Source organism: Sebastes fasciatus, chromosome 11 (genome assembly GCF_043250625.1).
Source record: "Sebastes fasciatus isolate fSebFas1 chromosome 11, fSebFas1.pri, whole genome shotgun sequence".
In the NCBI taxonomy this organism is placed as follows: domain Eukaryota; kingdom Metazoa; phylum Chordata; class Actinopteri; order Perciformes; family Sebastidae; genus Sebastes; species Sebastes fasciatus.
The window spans coordinates 4,591,130-4,616,999 of record NC_133805.1 but is presented as its reverse complement, the minus strand read 5'-3'; the positions used below and the strand labels follow the sequence as shown (position 1 = coordinate 4,616,999).

At 40.5% G+C, this 25,870-nt stretch overlaps 1 long non-coding RNA gene across 1 annotated transcript in view; it reads left to right on the top strand.

Annotated features, from left to right (window-relative positions):
- The first annotated feature begins 1,120 nt into the window (after positions 1-1,120).
- Positions 1,121-25,870, top strand: part of LOC141776474 (uncharacterized) — a 58,942-nt gene continuing 34,192 nt past the window's right edge. The window contains exon 1 of the long non-coding RNA XR_012595771.1: positions 1,121-1,208. This is a non-coding gene — a long non-coding RNA (uncharacterized LOC141776474). The remainder of the gene's footprint in view (positions 1,209-25,870) is intronic.

Below are 25,870 nucleotides of genomic sequence, written 5' to 3'. Positions count from 1 at the left end.
GATCTGTAACGTTCGAGCAACCCCTCCCTCGTGACGGTGACGCCGCCTCGGGATTCCCCTTGCTCCTCCCACATACGCACACACGTAGATACGCCTCCTCACGTTCCCACCTTACTGATCACGCGGGACTTTCACATCCGTTTGGGCGTGATCTGTAACGTTCGAGCAACCCCCCCCCCCTCGCGTGACGTACCACTTGCGTGGTGACGTCCACTTAGGGTGTCCTTTGCTCCTCCCATACCACACGTATATACATTTGCATTCACACACACCTCTCTTACACACACACACACCTCTTCTTTTGCCTTTGTGTTTGTTTAATTCTAGTTTAGGGCTTAGAGCTGCATTGTAGGATATCCATTTGTTTATTAAGTATTGTTAATGAGTAATTACTGCTGTGATAAATATTGATTTAGATTAATGTTGTTAGAGTGTTTGTTATTGATTGAGATTACTGTATTTAAATAAATGTTCTTATTTTAACTAGCAGTTGTCTGTGTTTTATTGTGCATTCATATTGTAATAACAACTGGTTATGAGAGTTAGTGCTCGGATTCACCCTTCGCTATTCACCTCCTAAGTGTAAAGTAGTGTTAAAATACTGACCTTTGGAGGGAATATTTCCCTTTATGAGACTGGATTAACGTTTTGGTTATTGGTCCCTGATTCCAGGGTGGTGCCCCGTTCATTATTAATGTTGATTAATAACTCTTATTAATAATAATAATTCTATGAATATTATTTATTAAATTAGCTAATAACCAAACCTGTTCCATTTGTAAATCCCCTACACCTGCAATAACCTGATTGTTGGATTTGTTGTGCATGAAGTGTTTGCGAGGACAGGGAGGATGTACGTTCTGTTCTTTTGCAAGGTCAAAGAGAGAAAGGAGTCAGAAGGAGAAACAAAGAAGAAGATATGCAGCAAAAACATCACGTGCCATAACTCATGAATATTAATATTGTGTAAACCATAAAACGCTGGATCAGGGATAGCTCGGGGTTCAGACTTCACGAACTGACCCATGCACTGTATGTTGTCAGGGACACGTAGACTGGATCCAGAATTCTGTAAACTCTTTTATTTTACTTGTGCAACATTGATTGTTCGGAATAAATTGTATTATTATGCTTTAACCCGTCTGTTTGGAAAATCTCTTTGTCACACAAGATTAACCAGCACGTAACTGGGCCTTGACCTCTCGGAGGTAGAAGGCCAGTTCCTTCAGTATGTATGTGTATGCTGCTGCTGTTGAGTTTATATTTGCTTCATGTTGTCTTCTTTGGTGATGTTTTATTCTGCTGTTGATTCTATAAGATGTGGCAGGCTATTTAATTTATGTGGCTTAATAATGATTGTTGCACCCGCCGCTGTGTCCATAGATTTCTCATATATTCATCCTTTTTGATTAATTATCTGAGTTTTGTCTCTGTTTTCATTAAGTTTGCAACGAGGAAAGCTGTTGTATATTTGTAATTGATAATCAGTTGCTGCAAAGTCTTTACAAATATAATTTAACTGTTGGTTAATTCTAGTGATGCTGCACTGACAAAGGGCTGTTGTATATTTATAATTGATCATCAGTTGTAGTTGTAGTTTTGATGTGTGTAACCGGTGGATTTCTGCATTGTGTTGGTTAGTTAGTAAAGACTCCGTGACAACAAACTAATTGTTCAGAGATTTGATCTCATTGTTTTGAAAATGTGTGTATATTTGGTATATTCAAACTCTGGTTTACAGCTAAATTAAGATAGAAGTTTAAAACAACAGAAGGAGTTTAAATTATACACAAATTCAATGTCTCACATTTTAAGGTATATTCTGATACTTTTTGATTCCATATTTTTAAACCTGACTTGTGTTAGACAAAAAAATAATAATAAAAATGAATGAAATAAAAGGTCAAATTAAACAATAATATCTGAAAAAGTAAAATAATTTGAGAAATGCAAAAGCTTTTTTTGGTGATGTGTTTGTCACGTTCTCTTCAGTTTTGAGCAAAAGTGAAAAGAAATTGGATAGAAATCCAATAATGGATGTCTATTTTTATTACAAAATGTGTATATTTGGTATATTTAAACTCTGGTTTACAGCTAAGTTAAGATAGACAAGGTTATAAAAGAAAGAGTCATTCAGTAGTGAGGACATGAAATGAGAGAATGAGAATTACTTCAAATGTGTATTTCTAGCTTGAGCATTCAGGGGAGAACACATTGCTCAGCAACAACAATGAGCATGTGTTGAGGAAGTGGATCAGCTGACTGATGGAGAAGTCACTGGTTGAAACATAACAGGCACCGACCAATGAGGTGACTCCATCACTCACACAGGACCCGCCCCCTCTCTGCTGTGGTCCAATCAAAACCCTCCTCCTGCTCCCCCCTCTTCTTCCTGCTCTAAAGCACAGCCTGCTCCACTCTGAGAGCTCACACTGTTTGGATATGGAGCTGCAAGGAGTTCAGCTGGACCGAGAGTCATTCTCTTGTTCGATCTGTCTGGATCTACTGAAGGAGCCGGTGACTACTCCCTGTGGACACAGCTACTGCATGAACTGTATTAAAAGCTACTGGAAAGGAGACGATGAGAAGAAGATCTACAGCTGCCCTCAGTGTAGGCAGACCTTCAAACGAAGGCCTGTCCTGATGAAAAGCACCATGTTAGCAGATTTAGTGGAGGAGCTGAAGAAGACTGGACTCCAAGCTGCTCCTGCTGATCACTGCTATGCTGGACCTGAAGATGTGGCCTGTGATGTCTGCACTGGGAGGAAACTGAAAGCCTTCAAGTCCTGTCTGGTGTGTCTGGCCTCTTACTGTGAGAAACACCTCCAGCCTCATTATGACTCAGCTCCATTAAAGAAACACAAGCTGGTGGAGCCCTCCAAGAATCTCCAGGAGAACATCTGCTCTCGTCACGACGAGGTGATGAAGATGTTCTGTCGTACTGATCAGCAGTGTATCTGTTATCTCTGCTTAATGGATGAACATAAAGGCCACGACACCGTCTCAGCTGCAGCAGAAAGGACCGAGAGGCAGAGAGAGCTGGAGGTGAGTCGACTCAACATCCAGCAGAGGATCCAGGACAGAGAGAAAGATGTGAAGCTGCTCCAACAGGAGGTGGAGGCTGTCAATCGCTCTGCTGATAAAGCAGTGGAGGACAGTGAGAAGATCTTCACCGAGCTGATCCGTCTCATGGAGAAAAGAAGCTGTGATGTGAAGCAGCAGGTCAGATCCCAGCAGGAAAGTGAAGTGAGTCAAGTCAAAGAGCTTCAGGAGAAGCTGGAGCAGGAGATCACTGAGCTGAAGAGGAGAGACGCTGAGCTGAAGCTGCTGCCACACACAGAGGATCACAACCAGTTTCTACTCAACTACCCCTCACTGTCACCACTCAGTGAATCTACACACTCATCCAGCATCAATATCCGTCCTCTGAGCTACATTGACGACGTGGCGGCGGCTGTGTCAGAAGTCAGAGATAAACTGCAGGAGGTTCTGAGAGAGAAATGGACAAACGTCTCACAGACAGTGACTGAAGTGGATGTTTAACTGCCACAACCAGAGCCCAAGACCAGAGCGGAATTCTTTAAATATTCACGTGAAATCACCCTGGATCCAAACACAGCACACGCACAGAATTGTTATTGTCTGAGGGGAACAGAAAAGCAACATTAACCATGAAACAACAGTCTTATTCTAGTCACCCAGACAGATTCACTAATTGGCGTCAGGTCCTGAGTAGAGAGAGTCTGACTGGACGTTGTTACTGGGAGGTGAAGAGGAAAGGAGATGGAGCTCTTATAGCAGTCGCATACAACAGTATCAGGAGAGCAGGGGGCTGGGACGAATGTGGGTTTGGACAAAATGGCAAATCTTGGGCTTTAAGATGTGACAAAAACAGTTATAATTTTCTGTATAATGATATCGAAACTTCTGTCTCAGGTCCTAAGTCCTCCAGAGTAGGAGTGTACCTGGATCACAGTGCAGGTATTCTGTCCTTCTACAGCGTCTCTGAAACCATGACTCTCCTCCACAGAGTCCAGACCACATTCACTGAGCCTCTCTATGCTGGACTTAGTCTTTATTATGATTCTGGAGACACTGCTGAGTTGTGTAAACTGAAATAGACAGAAGTCATTTAAGGGTTAAATGCTGTGTTTTGCCTCTTAAACTCATTTTGTCTCCATGTTTGTTGGTGAGAGCTGATTGAGTCATTTCTTCGCTGCTCAGAGATCCGCTGTCAATCAAACATTATGGAGATTCTTTGACATCTTCTCATGAGTTGTTCTGTAAAAACGGTTTTAACACAAAGTTGAGGTGAAGTACCACATGGGTGGGACCTGCACATCATTTCAGAGCAGATTTTGGTTTTAGCTTTACATACTGTATGTCTGCGAGCCTTCAAAATGTACCTTAAGTGGGCCTGAAGCAGTTCTGATTCATCCTATGAGGGTGTGCTTGTGTTTGCTGCCGAGAAAGAACCATTCCTATTCAGTGAGTCAAGAAAGGACAGGTCTTGTAGACAATCGTTGCAACAACCTCATTTTTACTCTGTTTTTCAGGACCTGTGCACATCAGAAAGGTAAGAAATGTACAAACTTTGTCAGAGCCATAATATTGTGACAATGTGCGGTTGATATAAGTGAAACATTTATGAGAGAAATAGGTATTTTATGAAGCCTCGTACATTAGCTATAAAGGGAAATCTTGAAATGCGGTCGTGTTCGTGAGTTAGCGTAACTGAACTGGAATTCATAATCGCAGACATAATTGCAGATTGCACACATCATAGTGCGCTGTGCTTGCGCATTGCTCGGCACAGCAAAAAAGTTGTCATTGCGCGGTGCATGCCATTGGAAATAATAAGTTTCAGAGCGCAGTGGTACTGTTAATGCGTTCTGTGTGAAAGGCCCTTAAGCCTGAGGAAATGACAGCCCAATGACAGCATCAGTCGTTTCAACAAATGCCCCAAAACAGCGTGTTTGCGGTCAAGTGACAAAGCTCTCTAGTGGTTGTATGGAATAATGACTGTTGTCCATCGGGAGCAGCAACACATTCTCCCTTCCAACTAGTCAAATACCGCCACTTGGTTCAGTGCCCCTCCGGATCGGAGACCAACGCACGGGGTGCCCCTCTTGCGTTACTTTTGGACGGACCAGGGACGGCGTGTCAATATACCCTCGTTACATGCATAGTGTCCTTTCAAAATAAACTTCCGTTTTCACAGGAAGTTAGGTTTAGGAAACACAACCACTTCGTTAAGGTTAGGAAACGGTCGTGGTTGATGCTAACTTCACTGACTAGCGACACACGGGGCTGGCGATACTTAAAACTCACGTGACTACTGACTCACTGACTCACAGGGCTGACGACACCGATGACTCACGTGACTAAAGACTGACGTGACAAAATAAGTAAAGTTACTTTTAGTTTCACACGGGACACAAACAGCGGTCTCCTGGTTGAAAGTCTTGTGTTTGTTTGACCCTCCCGCCAACCCTGAACGGACTACGTCACGTTTACATTGGAGTTAGTTGAAAGTGTTTCTGACGCCGAGAGGCACTGACCAAACGGCAGTATTTGACGAGTTGGGAGAGAGAACGGGTTGGGAGAAAAAGAGGAAACAGTGTGTCGTTTTTGCCAACAAAACATTGGACATAAACGCGTGAGACCGCTGCTTATTTCCCGTTTTCCACCGCGAGTCAATGTTGGTTTCTTTTAACCATGACCACGGTTGTTCCCTAACCCTAGCCAAGTCATTTTTCTGTCTAAAACTCATCAAACCATAACCATGACGACTGTATTGTTTAAACGCTGAGTTGTAACAGTTTTGGAAGATACTGACAAACAGTGTCGTCTTGCCGATAGTGGTGTCAAATCAGAAAACACTTATCTTATCGTTTAATTTGAAGGACTTGTTGAGGCAACAAGATCAGGTGGATAACTTTTAAAGACTGTTTCTTTGGGTTCGCCCATCAAGGTTTTACTCAACCAAGCAACATAATAGCAGGTCTACTACCCAAGAAGTTTGTACAATCAAGCTACGTGTGTTTGGTAAAATTAATCGATGGTTTTCAGACCATGTTATGTGCAGGTCAAAGTTTTCATTCCAGCTCAAATGCAGCAGCTGGTTTTTCCTACAAGTTTGCAGGAAAAGGTGGCAACTTCTTACTTTAGTGACGTATATTGTGGTTCATACACCCACGCCCACCCATCTGATACTTGAAGCTTGTTAAAATCACTTATAAAAATGATTAAAGAATACATTTTTCACCCAGGTCAGCACATGAGCCCTGGTTGTCTGGGCTGCTGGTTAAAACACTGGTAAACAGGGTTGTTTTGTACCGATTCAGAACCCTAAACTGCATCATTTTAATGTACATTTAATGATATGATGTTATCGAGAAGTGCTGTGCATGCTCCAAACCGTTTATCTGTGCTATGATGGTTTTGATACTGTGCTAATCTGTTATGATGAAACAATGCAGGTGCTCAGACTGAAGATGCCATGTTAATGAAAAGGGAAAACTTGTTGTGTCCACCGGGAACTTCTGTTGCGATTGGTGGCGTAACCATTTGTCACTTGATTTGTTGACAAGCTCAATACAACCACCACAATTATTGTACTCAAACTATACAGTTTTCACACCATGGGTAGCTGGGAGAGGACAGGATATATTTCACAGATTTTTAATGCACAATTTGAGCAGGACTGATGTTTCCGTGGGAAGCCAGTGAGGGATCACATCCCACAATGATGTGTGTTGATCTACGCTGTAGGATTTCCATCCATTCCCACCTGCTCATGCAGCGATTTTGATCACTCCCACCCACAACACTGTTTTCTGTTGAAAATCCTCTCTGCCCCATCCCACAGGGAAAATAAGACCCTTATATCCTTAGAGCAATGTTTTTAATCTGAAGAAATGGTTCAGTAAGCCAAATCTTAAAGACTGGAAAAAAGCATTCTTAAAGGCGTTTAAGTAGTTGACATGATAGGGATCACAAAAAATACTTCAACCGTGATAGTGTTATTTTCCAAAAAGTTCCATCTATTTCTTTCAAAGTATGTGAAAGCCAACAGGTTGCACAGATGAAAAGAAAGTGAGTGGGTAAGTGGCGACAAATTGAAAGTTTATTTTCCGACCTACATCAAGGAGGTTAAATGTTTTCGGAACAGTTTGTCAGTCTGTTTGTCTGTTGGGGAGCAGAATATCTCAAAAATGACCCAACATATGTCAGTGGAATTCGATGGAGGTTAAGGCCTTGAGGAACGCAAGAACCGATTCATTTTTGGTGCAAATAGAGCCACAATGTGGCCCTCTAAAAAGATTTGTTGTTGTTGTATAAATTTTGTATTTAATATCATTCTCAACCGTGCTCAAGTGCAGTACAATCATAGTACTTAGATCACTGATATGAAAGATCAATTTAACACCAGTGGTTTAACTTACCTTGCTGTAGTGATCCAGATGTGTACTCACAGCCCATTTGAACGAAAAGGCGTATGAATGCCACGATATTGTGCAAGGCATTTAGCGTGCAATAAGCACACCTTTTTGTGTCATTTGTACACCATGTATCCTGTACTGACTGCAATGTAAACGTATCCACGTATAAATGCTACGGTAAGAGTTAGTGACGTAGCATAAGAAGCAACAAACACCGAACTTTTAACCAGGAGACTGGTGTTTGAGACCGATGTTGACCGTTGTTATGTTTATAAGTTACGTATTTGTAACGTGTTTTCCGTAGTTGGGTTTTATTGTTTCCTTACGTATTTTACTTAGTTTACGTTCTTATTTTAGGCCCAACCATGATGTTTTCCCTTAACCTAACTAAGTGGTTTGCTTGTCTGAACCTTATGGTACGTGTTCACAGGCTCCGTCCCTTCCACGCTCCCCATTCATCGTCTATGTAAGCAGCCGTGCAATGCATTCTGGTAGCGTGGCAGCGCGATTCGAGAAACGGAGCGTCACGACGCCCGCTCCTCATTTGCATAAAGTTGAGGGCTGGTCTACTTTGTGCAAATCACTGGCGTCCGACGCGACTCACAGCCTTTCGAAACTCCCGAGAATTTTTTTAAATAAACGTTGTTGATCCAAAATAAAGACAGATTTAGCAGCGGCATGGCTTATTTCTCACCTAAAATGTTTTCAGAAACACATTTCGGTGAACTATTTTCGTGAAATAAGAGAAGAAAGTTTCCAAACGGGCCTCCATATTTTTTCTGGTTTGAAAGCCGGGAGCAGCAGCCCACGGAGGGAAAGCGTTCGTCCAATCAGGTGTCTAGTGCCTTGTGTCTAGTGACTGCCCACCAAGCGTCCAATGCTGGGAAGTGGTGCGTCCCCCTCGCGATAAAAAAGAGCACATTTAAAACAAGTCAACAATCTGCCTCAAACATATTCTATACCAACAGTCACCAGTTAAAGCAGAAGTGCCAGGTGGATACAGGAACCTAAAAGGAAATGATAATTATTTGCTTATGAATGGGAATAATGTTGCTTTTATTCATGCAGCAAGTGCTACGCAGCAGTTGCATGATATTCTCAGTTTTTGCCTTTTTTTCATTGCTGTTGGTCAATGTGTCAATTTCTTGTTGAATCTCATGTAAATTGTGCTGAGATGACAAGAAAAAAAAAGAAAATGCTTGCTTTGTGCAGCATGCTATATTTGTCTACATGTTGTGTTTAATTGTTGCCACAAGACAAAAAAAATCTGGTGACACTTGGCTTAAGGCGTACAGAATAAGGGTTTATTTTGGGTAATCAGATTTTCACACTACTGGTTATTACTTCGTCACTATCTGTAAAACAGTACTCCGTCCTGTTAAAATCTTTTGTGAACAGAAGATTAAAACCCCTTACTGTCCTGGATAAGTGGCATATTTTGTTTAATTTGTACTACCTTTAATTGTATGTCCTACTTTTTAAATTAAATTTTGATTTCTTTGAGATACATATTTAACCAAACTTGCACTCTAATATAACATTTCCTAGGAGCCAGACTCCGCTGTGCCTTAAAATATATTATTCAACACAGGTCTGGACCAATTGCACATTTAGATGTGTTCTTAGTTGTTGTTGAATCTGGGAAGCAAAATAAGGAAATCATACATGTTTTTGCAAAATTTTGAGAATTGCTGAGAAATCTGTCGATATGCTTCTTTAAGGTATCACCTCCTAATGCAATTTTTTTTTTTTTTACATACAAGTTTCTCAAGAGGATGTAAAGCGTCAAAATATACACTGGAAAAGCTTCATCTAGTCTAAGATATTGTTTTTGTAAGCAATTATCATACTTGTTTTCCTTGACAGTTTTGGTTGCAGTTTTAGGTATCGAATTCTGGTATCTTTTGTTAAATCTGATTAATTTTCTGTTGTTTGTTCAGCTATAAAAGACCCTGTTAATCCTGTCAAGGCAAACAAAGAAATACATTTGTGAGGAATAAAAAGAGGTTCTGATAGCTGCCATGCAAAAAGCAAACTTTAAAATCCAATACAGCTGTATGCCTTAAGAAAAGTGTTACCAAATATGTTACAAACAGGATGTCACCATGTTACTCAGTGTATCATAAGACGTCTATGTAACTGTAATGTTACTGTATTTAATGTTGACTGCCATGATGCTGAGTATCATGTCTTTATTCAACACATGTATTTGTATTTGAGACACCATGAATGTCATGCAAAAGATGATTGAAAAAGGCTATCTTTGTAAGCGTTGCACTGTGTGAATGTAACTCTTTAAAACTTTGCATTTTGATACTGTTTGTGCTTTTATCGTACTTAATGATAGGTGATGATTTCTGGGTAACAAAGCCCCTCAGCGACGCGTAGAGCCTGAAATCAATTCTATAAATTCCGGAAACTTTGCACTGATTATGGTAACATCCTAATCTGTTTCGTGCACCCATTTCAAATGGTATCAGCCCATTGAATGGCCATTATCACTGCCATTATAATGCCTCAGACGGGGCTAACTGCACCTACCTGCACACTGTGAATCGGTCTAAGTTTTAAACATGTGGTTAACTTTGTGAATTGAAACAAAACTACTTGGTTAGGTTTAGGAAAAGATCACGGTTTGGGTCGTATGATTGTTACAGAACTCAAGTTATGTACGTAAATTAAAATAAGTGTTTAGTTTTGGTTCTCACGCGGGACACAAACAGCGGTCTCCTTGGTGAAAGTCCCGTGTTTGTTTGTGTTTGTCTTTGTCAATCTTAATACTACGTTACCTGACTTCCGCCTTTGCTTCCGTCATAATTACCACGGCCGCTAGAGGTCTCCGTGGAATAATTTTGAACCTCCCTGCGGTAATCCAGTTTACCGACAGATGCCTACTGATTCAATTAGGACTGATAATGGCCATTTCATCGGCTGATAACAAGTGTGTATTTTGTGCCCTTCTGACATCTTCCATGATGTAGCCCATCTAAGCAAACAGCTCCTCCAGAGTTAATGCCACATTCATATTATGTGGGATGGAAGGTAGCGATGTGGGATTCCCATGTTTACGATTTGCAAGTGTTCACATTATCTGACAACTGAAGACAGCAACAGCGAGTCTTAATGTGCTCTTGCTTTTTTGCTCCTTAGTGGAGATTCCAGCTGTTTTACTGTCTTACTATCTGCAGTTCTGTAATGTAGACACCAAATGTACATAACTAATAATGTCCACCAAATGTGGCTGTGTCAACTGTCCACTGGAGGTCTTTGAGAAGGGAAGCGTCTTCAAACAATCTCTGCAGCTACATTTGTTGTGTATTACCAGCATATTGAAAACACATTTGTCGCTTATTTATGATTGATGTGGTGGCATTTTAGTTTTTTAATTTAAAGGGACAGCGTAATATGTGACTGGTGTGTTGGAGGAAATCACGACGTGAATAAAAATGAAAAACTCCTGCACATTGTTTCGCTTACTGCTTACTGCTGGTATATTTATTAATTTACGATGTTTCAGATATGATGTTTCGATGATCAGGTTCCAAATGTGGATTGATCAGACCAAAATAACGTTTCTGAAACATCTGAGGCAGTGGATCATCTCTGGCTGCTGTCAACGGTCATTAGGGGTAAAATAACCTGGCAAATATATTATTTGATATCAATATGCTCCATTAATGGCTACTAATAACGCAGCCCGGTTGCACAGCAGTTTGTGAAAATTGAATATACTGATTCGTGTACAGAGCAGAGGTTTAGGTGGATGGGTGGGTCAAAAAACACAGGACTTTAGCCCAGGAGACCAGCGTTTGTGTCCCGTGTGAAACCAGAGGTCAACGGTGATTTATTTGTCACGTAACGTCCGGTGTTATTTTTACCCAAACCGCGATCTTTTCCTAAACCTAACCAAGTAGTTTTATTTTGAAAAGACTGGAGAGGAAATTGGCGCATGCATCATATGTTGCTGGACATTCGTAGGAAAACACTAAAAAAATACGTTGTTGAAAGTCGTGCTGAGCATCATGAAAAAAAAGGTAAATTTGCGTCAATTCAAATAGATTAAATTTGACTGTAAATTAAATTAATAATAAATAAATACCTTTTTGATTATTTCACGAACTGCCGTGAGACTGTGTTGAATATCGAGTGTAATTTGAACATTGAGAGACAGTTGGCAGAGTTGTTGACAAGGCCTTGAAAATACTGTGCGTCATCAAAATTGCACAACAAACATCGGAAAAATCCTGCAAATATATGTGCATACTGCAACACCAGAATGGTCAAGTTTAGATAAAGATAATGGCTGCAGTTAATAAAATCAGTCATGTTAATTGCAGGCCTGTAACAGGAGGTGAACTCAGATGTCAGATGTTGTATCACGCTGCTAGCAAGCCCACAAAAGCTACAAGTGATAGCGGGAGCTACGAGGTGGAATAAAAAAATATATACTGTATAACAAGGAATGATACCGGTCAATGGTATTGCTTTTTTTGCCAGCTTTGTCTAACTAATTAACTTACTAATTGCATACTGAGATAAGATCACATTGCCGGCAAAATTGAGATAACCATTAAAACCAGGTGTAAATGCAAACAGCCGTGGATCGGATGTCATTAATAATGTAGCCTACTCAGATACCGATCACCTGTTAATACCAGGTAAACACGGGGCCTCGCTACATAGAGGACAAACTACTTTCTGATTATATTGCACCATCAAATATGTATTTAATTACCTTGAACGACTTTCTTTGACTGATGTGAGACATCCATTAATTGCTTTTTCAGGCCCTTTCATATTATTTAAAGCCACGTCGGAGCTATTAAAGTTTTTGAAGTTTCTCAGTCGTAACTACAAATTGGATGTTGATGTGAACAATATTTCGGGAACAGTCAGAAACTGATGATTATGGTAACTCTCACATGATGGGAGCAACAACAACACACAGGTGTACTTGCTTGCTTTGTCTGATTGGACCTCTTCCGTTCCCAGGGCTGTGGAGTGTGTAAAGACTTTCCTCCCTGACTCTCTGACGCATCTGTTAACATTTAGTTGACTTCCAATTAGACAAAACTGAAAGCACCTGTGTACTGTATGTAAGGCTACTAATCCTCATGTAGTCAGCAGGCTGAGGGTGAGAAAAGCAATGAGTTTTTCTGTTTTGTTTGCTTTGTGAGTCTAATATTGGTGATGGACTCCCTGTCAGCCTTCTATTCCTCTTCCCATTTTGCATCAAGCTGCTTTTGAAAGGTTTTCTGCACATGATGAACTATTTATCATTAAAGACGGCTTTCTGAATGAGCGGGGGGATAATTAATCTGGTAAGAGTGTAAACAGCATGAGCAAAGAATGCAATCTGTCTGACTCAGCGCAGCAGGAAATACAAACACACATTTTAACATTTTAATGAATAATCTTGAGACATGCATTACGTTCTTTCACAAAATCCTGTGTATCGATTTTATGAAAAGAGAGAGAGAGAAATGAAGTCTCATATATGCTTAAAACTTTAAGTTTGTTTCACACAATCTCCCCTGTCAATTAAAGTAAAAACAAATGAGAAATCTTGTTAAAGGACATTCATCGTACGATAAAACTCTGACTGCCAGACTCCTTTAAAATATTGCTCAATTTAACAGAAAGCTGGGAACCTGTAGATTAATTTGAAATGCTGCTCAGCACTGCGTGACAAGTTCTTCTAGTCATAAATCAGAAATAAACATAAATTAATTAAATATATTAAAATAAATTATTAAAGTGTATAAGGGTTTAGAACATTATGATTGAAGTATATGATGTCCATTCCCCATGCTCTATTATGTCTCATAAGTTGTTGCTGCAATTTTTGGGGTTGTTACTATTCGTTACACAGATTTGGTGCTAAATATAACCATTTATTTCCACTGGAAAATTGATAAAAATGATCAATAATCCCTCCAGAATACCACATTAAGACACCAAGACCTTGAGGAACAACACAGAAAAAGCCATGCTGTGATTTGGGATCAAAAACTTTTGACATTTGGAGATTTCTGCAAGAATTGCATTTTTGCGGCGATTGGATGGCGAACACTTCTGTTGTGTAAACTTCTCAGAAACCCCCTTATTGTCAATCTAGCTAGGAAAGCCATCCATCCTCTGAATGCTCGAGGTCTTTAGTTTGTGACTGTAACGTTTCATGAGGCTGTGATTATCCTAGAGGTCACCACAAGTCATTTTATACAGTGAGGTCAAGTTTAAAAAAATGGTCTCACTACAATGACATGTCTCCTATAGGGACTAACATCATCACACATGAATACAGTTGGAATCATTGGATCCACAAGAGTCTCAGCTTTACAGTGATACCCAATTAATGTAATTCAAAACTGTCTAGGGACCCCAGTATGCAGAAATATTCAAATACACCATTTTAGAATAGGAGAAAATAACACATTTATACTGCTTGCATAAAACTGCATGTGATTATCATAAAGTGTCTGTAAAGGGGAGACTCGTGGGTACCCATAGGACCTCTCTATTGAGCTCTTGTTGTTAACCAGCGCCTGAAATAACATTTGGAACCTCTTTTAATTCGTAACATTGATCGTTTTATTGATCAGCGTCAGTTATAAAATCATAACTTAAACAGATACCAGTGCTTTTACTTTATAGTGACCAAAATATCATACAATAATGTTTGCATAATCTCTATGTTTATTCAGAGAGGCAAACACATTGAACTTTTGTTTGATTGTTTATTTGATTTTTAACGATTTTTCAATTTATATATTTGGATTGTGTGAGAAACCTAGACATCAGGAGAAAACCATATATGATCATTATTGTTTATTTGATTTGATGTATACTTGGATTAAGGGAGAAACCTGATCACCAGGAGACACCCTATCCAAATCTTCAATCTAGTATATATATATATATTTGGGAGAAACCTGATCACCAGGAGACACCCTATATGATCGAACTTTTGACTGTATTTCACATAAGCCTCAAGTTCGTACATTTTAGATTGTGGGAACCTGATCAACAGGAGCAAAACCACAAAGGGATGGGACTAATGGGATGAGAGTGTGGAGGGGGGATGGAGGGAAGGTGGATAGAAGGAGGGGTGATGGAGATGGAGGAGGGGTGAAAAGATGGAGGGTGAAGAAGTGGAGAGGTGGAGGAAGAGAGAGCTACTGTTGTCCAGCCTGAGCTGAACAATCATTAGCTTCCTCAACCACTCTTGTGTCGTCGGCACACGTCTTCTTGCAAAACCAGCTAAAGCAACCCTTCTTCTTCTTTTCCTTCTTCTCCGTCTGCTCCTCTTGTTTGGTCGAGACCATCTTTCTTGATTGGTTGGTCAGCGCTTTGCATCTTTCCAGGAGTTCATTGCCTCTGGTGCACATCAGGTCAGCAGTCTCTCTGAAGTTCTTAGAGATTCTGTCCTTCTCTTTGCAGATCTGCAAGAGCTCCTCCACCATTGACGCTGACTCCTGGTTATTAAGCGTCAGCGAATCCAAGCTCTGCTCTTTTTCGGCCAGAGCTCTTGTCATCCTGTCCTCAAGAGCGTCGTGCTTGTCCCGCCAGGCTCGGTCCGACTGTGAGAGTTCGGCTTCTTTGCTCTGTAGCTGACTTGTTGTCTCCGTCAGCGTAAGAGAAAGGCTGTCATTCTTCTTGCTGAGATCCAAGATCTCAGAGTCTCTGAAATGCATCTTAAGCGTCAGCGAATCCAAGCTCTGGTCTTTTTCGGCCAGAGATCTTGTCATCCTGTCCTCAAGAGCGTCGTGCTTGTCCTGCCAGGCTCGGTCCGACTGTGAAAGTTCGGCTTCTTTGCTCTGTAGCTGACTTGTTGTCTCCGTCAGCGTAAGAGAAAGGCTGTCATTCTTCTTGCTGAGATCCAAGATCTCAGAGTCTCTGAAATGCATCTTAAGCGTCAGCGAATCCAAGCTCTGGTCTTTTTCGGCCAGGGCTCTTGTCATCCTGTCCTCAAGAGCGTCGTGCTTGTCCCGCCAGGCTCGGTCCGACTGTGAAAGTTCGGCTTCTTTGCTCTGTAGCTGACTTGTTGTCTCCGTCAGCGTAAGAGAAAGGCTGTCATTCTTCTTGCTGAGATCTAAGATCTCAGAGTCTCTGAAATGCATCTTAAGCGTCAGCGAATCCAAGCTCTGGTCTTTTTCGGCCAGGGCTCTTGTCATCCTGTCCTCAAGAGCGTCGTGCTTGTCCCGCCAGGCTCGGTCTGACTGTGAGAGTTCGGCTTCTTTGCTCTGTAGCTGACTTGTTGTCTCCGTCAGCGTAAGAGAAAGGCTCTCATTCTTCTTGCTGAGATCCAAGATCTCAGAGTCTCTGAGATGCATCTCCTGCTTCAGCTGATTGACCTGCTCGTGGGATTCCATCCGCTGTTGTTCTTTGTTGTCCTTCAGCTCGTTGAATCTTTTCTGCCAAGCTGCCTCAGTCAGTAGGAGTTCACCTCCCTTGCTGGTCAGCTGGCTCGTGGTCTCTCTGAGTTCCTGAAAGAGACCTTCCTTTTCGTTGCTGAGATTCAGGACCTCGGTTTTCTTCTGGTCAACCTGTTCCTCTAACTGAAACAAATCCTGCTGGTATTTCATCAGCAGCTTCTCCCAGGTTTGGTCATTTGCTGCCAGGTGTTTAGCAAACTTGTCCTCAAGTTCAATCTTTTCACCCTTAGCTTGTTTGACTTTTGTCTCCACGAGCTGAATTTTTGACTCCCAGCTCTGGTCATTTGCTGCCAGGTGTTTAGCACACTTGTCCTCAAGTTCAATCTTTTCACCCTTAGCTTGTTTGACTTTTGTCTCCACGAGCTGAATTTTTGACTCCCAGCTCTGGTCATTTGCTGCCAGGTGTTTAGCACACTTGTCTTCAAGTTCAATCTTTTCAACCTCAGCTTGTTGGACTTTTGTCTCCATGAGCTGAATTTTTGACTCCCATCTCTGGTCATTTGCTGACAGGTCTTTAGCAAACTTGTCCTTGAGCTCCTTCTTCTCACCCTCCATTTGATTTAGTTTGGTCTCCATTAGTTGAATTTGAGCAGTGCACTTTTCATGGCAAAGAGTGTCACTCTGTGGCTGTACAGCTTTGGTCAGCAGGTTGTCGGCCTCAAAGAGCTTCTGAGTGAGTTCCTTTATTTTCCCGTGCAGGCGATGGTACATATGCGATGCCCACTGTTCTCGGTCGGCCACGATCTTGCTGTAGTGGGTCACAAGTTCCTGTTTTTCATCCTCGAACTGTCTTGCGGTAGTGTCTCCCGGTGTGACTTCCGTCTTCAATCCCTGTTTGTTCAAGGCCTGTGTGCACTTTTTCTCCATAGCCGTGTATCTTTCCTCCCAAGAACTGTAGCTCTGCAGGAGTTCAACCTGTTTGTTTTTCAGCATGATGATCGTCTCACTGAGGTTCTGACGGAGGTTCTTGTCCTCTTTGTCGGCGTATTCAAAAAGCCTCTGCCCCCACTCCTCTTGCTCTTTGAGCTTTTCAGCGAGATGCTGCTTCTCTCCAATGAGATCCATAATTTGAGCTTTCTGCTGCTGGATCTGCTTCTCCATCTGGGCATGCATCCTCAGTTTCTGGGAAGGTGTCATCTTCTCGACTCTGTCTGTAGCAGACTTGAGATGTGCGTAGAAGACTGTAGAGAGTCTCTGTATTGTATTGTAAAAAAGACTCGATGTTATCACTGACATCACTGACAGTGGCTTAGATGTCAGTGATGACATCACTGAATGGAAATTCCGATTCACATTCTAATGACAACACAATTAGAATGTGATGACATCACTCAAAGGGAAGGAACAACACTAAGGTGTACAGAGTGGAACAGGGTTTTAGCTGTGTTACCATGGCAACAGCGAGCTAGAATTTTGATTTAAATATCTGTTTTGGGTTTTGTTTACCTTCTGACCTGTTCTGAGAAAAACTCAATACACTGAATTTAAGTTGGAAAACAACGCTTTACTGCAGTTATATTACAATTTGCTCTGCAACTTGGAGGCCAAGGGCCAGTTAAACAAACATTGATAATATTTATCGATAAAATGAATAAATATTTAAGGGCCCATAACTCATCTTTCTTTGAAATTCTTTATTTTCAAATTAACTGACTTATTAACTAAATGAACTTGGCACAATGATTTACATTATGACAGATCAGATAAAGTATGGTACATAACAAGCAGCTGCTACCTGAAATAAGGTACAAAAAAAGTAAAAATACATTTCATATAAGGCTTATGGGGAGACTATAGAACAAATATGACATGTTTTCTGATTCAATAAAAAGATTGAAAGCATTCAGAGGCGGAAATGTTAATCAAGTAACCAAAAAAATACAGCTCCAACTTTAGAAACTCTTTATGACAATAAAAAAAAATGTTTTGAAATGAATGGGGACTTTTTGATATTTTTAATACAATTGAGATTGTATGAAAGTGTGTTTTAAGGATACACTAAATTACCCATTTCTGTTCCCGAAGGTGACGTATGGATCCAGAATCTGCCTATAGTTATAGGAATAATAGTCAGACTTTGTGGCCAATTGTATTTCATAAATAAATAAGAGAGTGTTTTAAAATAACAGATATGTATATAGTAGGTATTTCCTCAAGAAAAAAAGACACATATACCACTCCAGAAGTGGCTATAAAAATAAATAGGGTAGTAGATATTCTCAAGTATGATACCTGCTAATGATGAGCCAAACACTGCACCATTACAGCTGCCGAACACTCCTCACTCTGATCTCTCTGCAGAAATCCAGCTGTACTGAGGACGATGTGAGTGTATCTAGGACGAATAAAAAGACCTGTTTGATGACCATAAATAGCAGTTAACAGAAGCATATTAGTAATATAACATAATTAGTCCATGAAAGCTGTAATATTCAATGAACTAAACACTCAGTCTGGTTGCACGTGGCAAATAGAAAGTTGTTAATTTTTCTGAATAGTCTGAAGTGAACCGAAGGACGGTAATTAGTTAATATGGATGTCAAGTCAAAAGAGATGAAGGAAAGAGCTTCACTCAAATTTGACAGAAAATCCAAAGAAAAAGATGCCACATTCAAACTGTCTGACTGAGCAACACTCGGCAACAGAGATGGAACACACAATTTAAAAAAAAAAATTAAAAAAACTTGACATTGAGTCTTATAACTTCTTCATTTTCCCTCATTTTTCTTCCTCCTCCTCCTCCTCCTCCTCCTCCTCCTCCTCCTCCTCCTCCTCTCCCGTGTCCTTCCTACATGTCGGCTCCATCCCCGGGGTTGCCCGGCCTGGAGGTGGCGAGCTGGATGTTCAGTCATCTCTGAGAAGACGAGTTGCCTTTATCAGAGCTGACAGAGCGACTTGAGGCGATGGCGCCGCTAATTGGGAGGGAGAGGGTGGGTTGGGCGGGGAAGGGGGTCGGTGTTAGGGCGATGACTGAGCACTTGGCTTCATGTTGCTGGTTGCTGTGCGTGGAAACCAGAGTCCTCCAGAAGGGGGAAACTGAGTCTTTACTGCAGTTTCTTTAACAGCCATTAATAAAAACATAGAGGAGACAGCAAAATACAGAAAATATTTGACCTTTGAGGCATTTCACTGACAGGTTCTGCAATGACTCAGCCAGTGTCAAACATGCGGCAACGTCCGGGTCTCAGAAGTGAAGCCAATGCAGAAGTGCCTTAAACTTGCATTCTCTCTAACAGCCAGCAGGGGGCGACTCCTCTGGTTGCAAAAAGAAGTCTGAATGTATAGAAGTCTATGAGAAAATGAGCCGACTTCTCACTTGATTTATTACCTCAGTAAACATTCTAAATATTATGGTCTCAATCGCTAGTTTCAAGTCTTATTCAATACAGCATGATGTTCATTTAGTAAATTATGGTCCCCTTTAGAGTCAAATAGACCATAAAGCAGGAAATGCTTTAGGGCGGGGCTACCTTGTGATTGACAGGTCGCTACCACGGCGTTGTCCGGTCTGAGAGTTGTCCGTGTTTTCGTCGTACAACTTTAACCCTTTCACAGTGTTTACAGCTCATCAAAGTTAATATAGCTCCACCCTCTCGTATCACTTCTGGTTGCAAAAAATCAAGATGATCAAGACAGCCAGAATCCAAGATTTTATTTTTACATACAGATTTTACATACCTACATTTTACAGTACTTTCACTTAGGAGATCACTGTTTGTGTCCCGTATGAAACCAGAAGTTCACATTGATTTATTTGTCCCATAACATCCGGAGTTATTTAAACCCAAACAGCAATCTTTTCCTAAACCTAACTAAGTAGTTTTATTTTGAAAAGACTGGAGCGGAAAGTGACACGTGCGTCACGTGTTGCTGGACATTTGTAGGAAAGCACGCCAGAAATACGTTGTTGAAAGTCGTGCTGAGTGTCATGAAAAGAAAAAGGGAAATTTGCGTCTAATGTACACAAATCAAATAGATTAAATTTGACTATAAATTAATAAAAAATAAATTAATACAATTTCACAAAATGCCGTGAGACTGTGTTGAATATCGAGTGTAATTTGAACACGTATAACAACTCCTCTTACGCTGAGAGACAGTTGGCGGAGTTGGTCACGAGGCCTTGAAAATACTGTCAAATTGCACAACAAACAGAAATCCTGGATATATCTGCATATTGCAACAACAGCAGGAGCTACCAGGAGGAATAAAAAAAAGATATAACAAGGAATGAAGCCGGTGAACGGCATTGCTTTTCTTGCCAGCATTGTCTATTTCTTTTAAAAAGACTGGAGCGGAAATTGACACGTGTGTCACGTGTTGCTGGACATTCGTAGGAAAATGCATGAAAAATACGTTGTTGAAAGTCGTGCTGAGCGTCACGAAAAAAAGGGGAAATTCGTGTCTGTGTACACGAATCAAACAGATTACATATTCTGACTATTTCACAAACTGCCGTGAGACTGTGTTGTGACATACATGTTTCACTGTTGTAAAACCTCATGCCCCAAAATGATGCATCTGTAGTCCGGTGAGATGAGGCCAAATCTGTCTTTTTTTCTGCTGAGGTGTAACAGTATTTCCTACACTTAACACTGCACACACACACACTGCACAGTTGGCATACATCAATATGAACTGACAGGAGGAGAGGATGTGATAGGTGTCATTATCTGTCATGATGCATCATTTCCACAACGTAGGCGGATCTTTGACAACCTGCCAGTCTCCGTCATTCCTCTACAGATTAAACCATTTATATTTCTGGATGTGTCCCAGGTGTCCCAACGGGTGTAATCACGTTTCTAACATCTCATCCAGGTTACTGATACGATGTCTGTAATGTATTTATAATGTATTTTAGAATCTTGTGTTGGTGCACTCACACACATACTGGAAACAGTTTAAAAGAGGGAGGTCAGCAAGAACATGTATTTATTGTTTATTATTAGGGCTGTCAAAGTCAAAGCTGAAGTAGGCAAGATTGGAGCAAATATGATTTTAAAAAAGTTATTTTTATAAAATGGTCGCTATATCGTGACAGTAGTACATGAAACAGGTAACCTGAAAAAAATCTGGCATCTGCAAGATGTCACTTACCGGAGGAAAACAAGCAGAGGGAGGTGATCTGAGTTGTGCTGTAATGTCTGCTGTCTAAACACCTGCAGAAAGTGGAGCATTTAACATCTAAAGAGACATATTTTTCTTAGGAGTTGGAGATGGAGACCAAAAACAGAGCTAAAAAAAAGAGAAAATTGGACTTACATTCATCAGGTGGACACAAACACAAAGACTCCTAATGAATCATCATGTTGCTCTATAACTGCTGGATGTGGAAATAAGCAACTTTTATGTTGATATTGTCACGGTCTGGCTCTGTTCCCAGAGGTCCTTGGACCTTTTGTTAAAGGTCCCATATTGTAAAAAGTGAGATTTTCATGTCTTTTATGTTATAAAGCAGGTTTAAGTGCTATATAATTACTGTTAAACTATCAAAACGCTCAATATATGGAGAAAAACACACATAGACCGTATTCAGAAATTGTGCGTTTGAAACAAGCCGTTAGGATTTCTGTCCATTTGTGATGTCACAAATATACAATATTTAGACCATTACACGTTTTTAAATGTAAACGTTCTAAATGTGTCCCAGTTTGTTTCCTGTTGCAGTGTATGTTAATAACATCAGCTGACAGGAAGTAAACATGAACCCAAACTGTTGCCTAGCAACGCAATTCCGTTGCAATTCTGTGAAATGCACTAAAACGGAGCGTTTCAGACAGAGGGTGAATACAAGTATATTCAGGCAGACAGTATGAGGAAAATAAAAGTTTTTTTGAACATTACAGCATGTAAACATGTTCTAGTAGAAACACAAAATACAAGTATGAACCTGAAAATGAGCATAATATGGGACCTTTAAGACTTTAAACTATCTTGTGTTTATCTTTTTTGTGGCTTCTGATTTTGTCCGGAGGATTTTGGTTTGTAGGTTTTGGGGTTTTCTGTTATATCCCTTGTTTCTTTCATTTAGTGTTTCCTGTTTTATTTTTATATACTCACCATGTGTGTCATGTCTAGCGTTACTTCCTGCCTTTGGATTTTCCCGCCTTTGTGATTGTCTACTCCGCCCTGATTGGTTTCACCTGCCCCTAATTATCCTCACCTGTCCTAATTATCCTCACCTCCTCAGTATATTTAGTCTGTGTGATTCCCTGTCTCTGTGTGAGTTCGTTCTCCTCATGTCTTTCACTCTTGTCTGAGTTTTTCTCCCATTCAAGTCTATTCTTTCTGTATAAGCAAGAACATTTTAGAGACTGTCTACAAAAGTCTTGTTGAAATTGTCTTAACTTTTAATATGTGTACATGGTATGGGCACCTGGGGGCTAAGAACAAAACTAGACTATCCAGAATCACAAACATGGCCAGTAAAATTATTGGGAAAGAACAAAAACAACTGGGATGTAGATATAAAACACAGGCGGGACAAAAAGCCTGACAAATTGTGTCTGATCCCGTTCATCCTCTTTTTAAAGAGTTTATAAAACTGCCCTCGGGAAGACGCTACAGATCCGCCGCAGCAACCAAGAACATTTACAAAAAGTCTTTCTAAATGCAATAACTTTACTAAATTCATAAACACCATTCACACATTATTGTAGTCAGCACTTTGCATGTCTTGCTATTTATTGTATTTATTGTGATTCACTATGATGTGTTTTAACCAAACTGTAAAGCCGAAGGTTAATTTCCACATTTGTGGACAATAAAGATTATTAATTTTATCCATTTGTGACCAAACTTTTAATGAATTGGTTTGACTCTGCTGACGTTTCTGCCGGATCAGCTGCATTTTTGTTCTGCATTCTAAGTTTTTCGTTATAAAATCATTGAACTCTGCCGGCTGTCGCCTCATCCTTACCTGTGTTTGGGTCCAAGCCTTGAGCACAGCACTCGGATTGTTTTTCTTCATTTGTTCTTTCTGATGTGTCCTCTACCCGTCACTTGAATATGGTGAGATTGTGTCTGAGAGAGCTGTGAGGGGACACCACGGCGTGTGTTTGTGTGTATAACTGAGGGGAACGGGTGATATAAGACTGACAGCGCAGCGTGGGGCAAGTGGTGGTCGGTGGAGGCTTGACGTCGCCGGGGTTCAGGGGTCATCGGTGGAGCGCGGCATTACGGTAACAACCAGAGGCGTCGGGAGGGTGAGCTGTCACTCCGCCTCAGCCGACAAAAGCCAAGATGTGTGGTAAATCTGCAACAATCGGGCCGCCGTCAATCATCCGAACCGTCATCGATTCAAATGAAATTCAAATTGATTTCCTGTTTCTGAGCTTTTGTTGAGCTCTTACTCGACAACAAATGAGCACAACACGTCCTTTTCTTCAAGGATCTCTGCCAGCCGTTTGCAACCTGAACAGAATTTCAAATGATCAAGTTGAAAGGTTCAGCTGCACTGAAAATTACATGGAGACCTTTGCATTTCTGAATATTATTATATTTCATGTGGAACTTTGAAATAGTGTCAAAGGATTTGACATCACAGAGAGAAAAAAAAAAAACTTAAGTATATGAATCTTTTTCAACAAAATGATTAAGAAGTCAACAATTCTTATTGATTTCATATTTAGATTTTCTTAAACACATTAACGGAAATTCCTTTCAACGCCATTAATTGTGATTTTTAGGCTGTAGGCTCAGTTTTAAGCCTAGATTGCAGAAACAGGCATCATATGAACTAGAAAACCTAATGAATCCATTGGTACCAACCATGTCATACTAGCTTTCGCTAAATTTTGGCAAGGAAAAACTGGCACGGACATTTTCAAGTGGGTCCCTTGACCTCTGACCTCCAGATATGTGAATGTAAATGGGTTCTATGGGTACCCATGAGTCTCCCCTTTACAGACATGCCCACTTTATGATAATCACATGGAGTTTGGGGCAAGTCATAGTCAAGTCAGCACACTGACACACTGACAGCTGTTGTTGCCTGTTGGGCTGCAGTTTGCCATGTTATGATTGGAGCATATTGTTTTATGCTAAATGCAGTACCTGTGAGGGTTTCTGGATCAATATCTGTCATTGTTTTGTGTTGTTAATTGATATCAGATAATAAATATATACATACATTTGCATAAAGCAGCATATTTGTCTACTCCCATGTTAATAAGAGTATTAAATACTTGCCAAATCTCCCTTTAAGGTACATTTTGAACAGATAAAAAAAACGTTTTTAATCAATTGACAGAAATACTATATACAAACATTAAATTGGCAATGACAAAATCCAATTTTACTATTTATTCACTTATTATTTATACAGTAAACATGTTAGTTTGTGGTATATAGGGTGCACGAGGGAGTGACTTCTGACACAGCTGCAGCCGCTAGCTTTGTATTTCAAACTATTCCTTTAACCACTGGTGTAGTGATCTGTGTACAGGACTATATTAACTGCGGAAGGGGGGTGTAAAACTGTATGGCAGACGACACTCAATCGACTATCTGGATTTCACCGCTACATGTGAAATCCATGTTGTAACAGGGCGGCTGGATTCTTGTGTCATGTCGTGTTAGAATCAAAATGTCTTCAGATGACACACACACACACACACACACACACACACACACACACACACACACACTCAAGCCTAGCTGACGTCCTCAGGATAACATCACCACTCACTGTCGCTGTCACACATGAAATAATCTTTTTTTCTACGATTATGATGCTCCCTCACAGCTGCCTGACAGCAAATTAGTATTTCCTGGCTGGAAGCTCTCAAGATATTCTGTTCTCTGTGGAAAGACGTGCCCTATAAAGTTTATGAAAGTGCCTTTGTGTTTTCTGTTCCACCATCTACGCGTCACTCTGGACGTGACTCTACTCAGAATGAAAATGGGTCAATTTTTAGCTCTAATTTACAGCTGTGACCGTATAATTTTTGTATTTTCTGTCATTAATTAATACTTTCAAAAAAGAGGTCATCGCAAAGTGCTTTCCAGAGCAGCAGATGCATGACCTGCATGCACATAAAAACAGGTTTGAACCAACACACCATGAAGGATATATAGTCAATGCTCCCAGTCAACCATTAAAATTCAACTCGCCTTGTCACCCATTTACAGAAAAACCCATAGAAACTCTGATAAAGAGGAACATGCTGTGAGAAACCAGCGATGACAGTAATGTGCACAGCTTGACGTCAGCAGATAAACACAATCAGCGATACAACAAATGACTGAAAATTAGTTTATTCTCAAGGGAGGCATATTGAGTATTAATGGACCAGATTAGTTCTGTCTGTGCAACGTAGCCTCATACAAGGGTTCGTATGATATCTTACGGAATGCTCATTCGTAAGATATAGCCATAAAGTAGTGGACATACTACCAACGTCAGGAGCGCGTGGCGGCTGCGTGGCGTGTTGTTTTTTATTTCGGCGTCCATGTTAACAGGTTAGAGCAGCCACACTGCCCGCATGAGACGCGCGTCTATTTTATAGGATAGAGGGCTCGCCTATTTTTCACGTGAGCCGCGCGCGTCTCGGCTGCAACAGACAGGGAAGGTGATCTATTGACAGTATATTAACTTCATACCAGCAAGACTTTACTACAGTTTTGATGTCTATCTGTAGAATATGTTACGGAGATGAAAAAAAGTAAAGAATTATTTTTAAATCAACACTTCCTGCTTTCATTTCAAAATAAAAGCCCTCAGGCATTTTTGAGAGCTTCATGAATTGATAAAGTTTGGTGGTTTGGGGTTTAAATCAACACTTCCTGCTTTCATTTCGAAATAAAAGCCCTCAAGCGTTTTTTCTTTGTATAGAATTCCTTCATTTGTTAACACGAGGCTTTTATTCTGAAATATGTGCCGGACAATGTTCTAGAACATAGAGTGACTTGGAGAGCTCAATGAATGAATATAGTACGGAGTTTTAATTGTGGATTATTACTATTATTTACTAATTACCACACGTT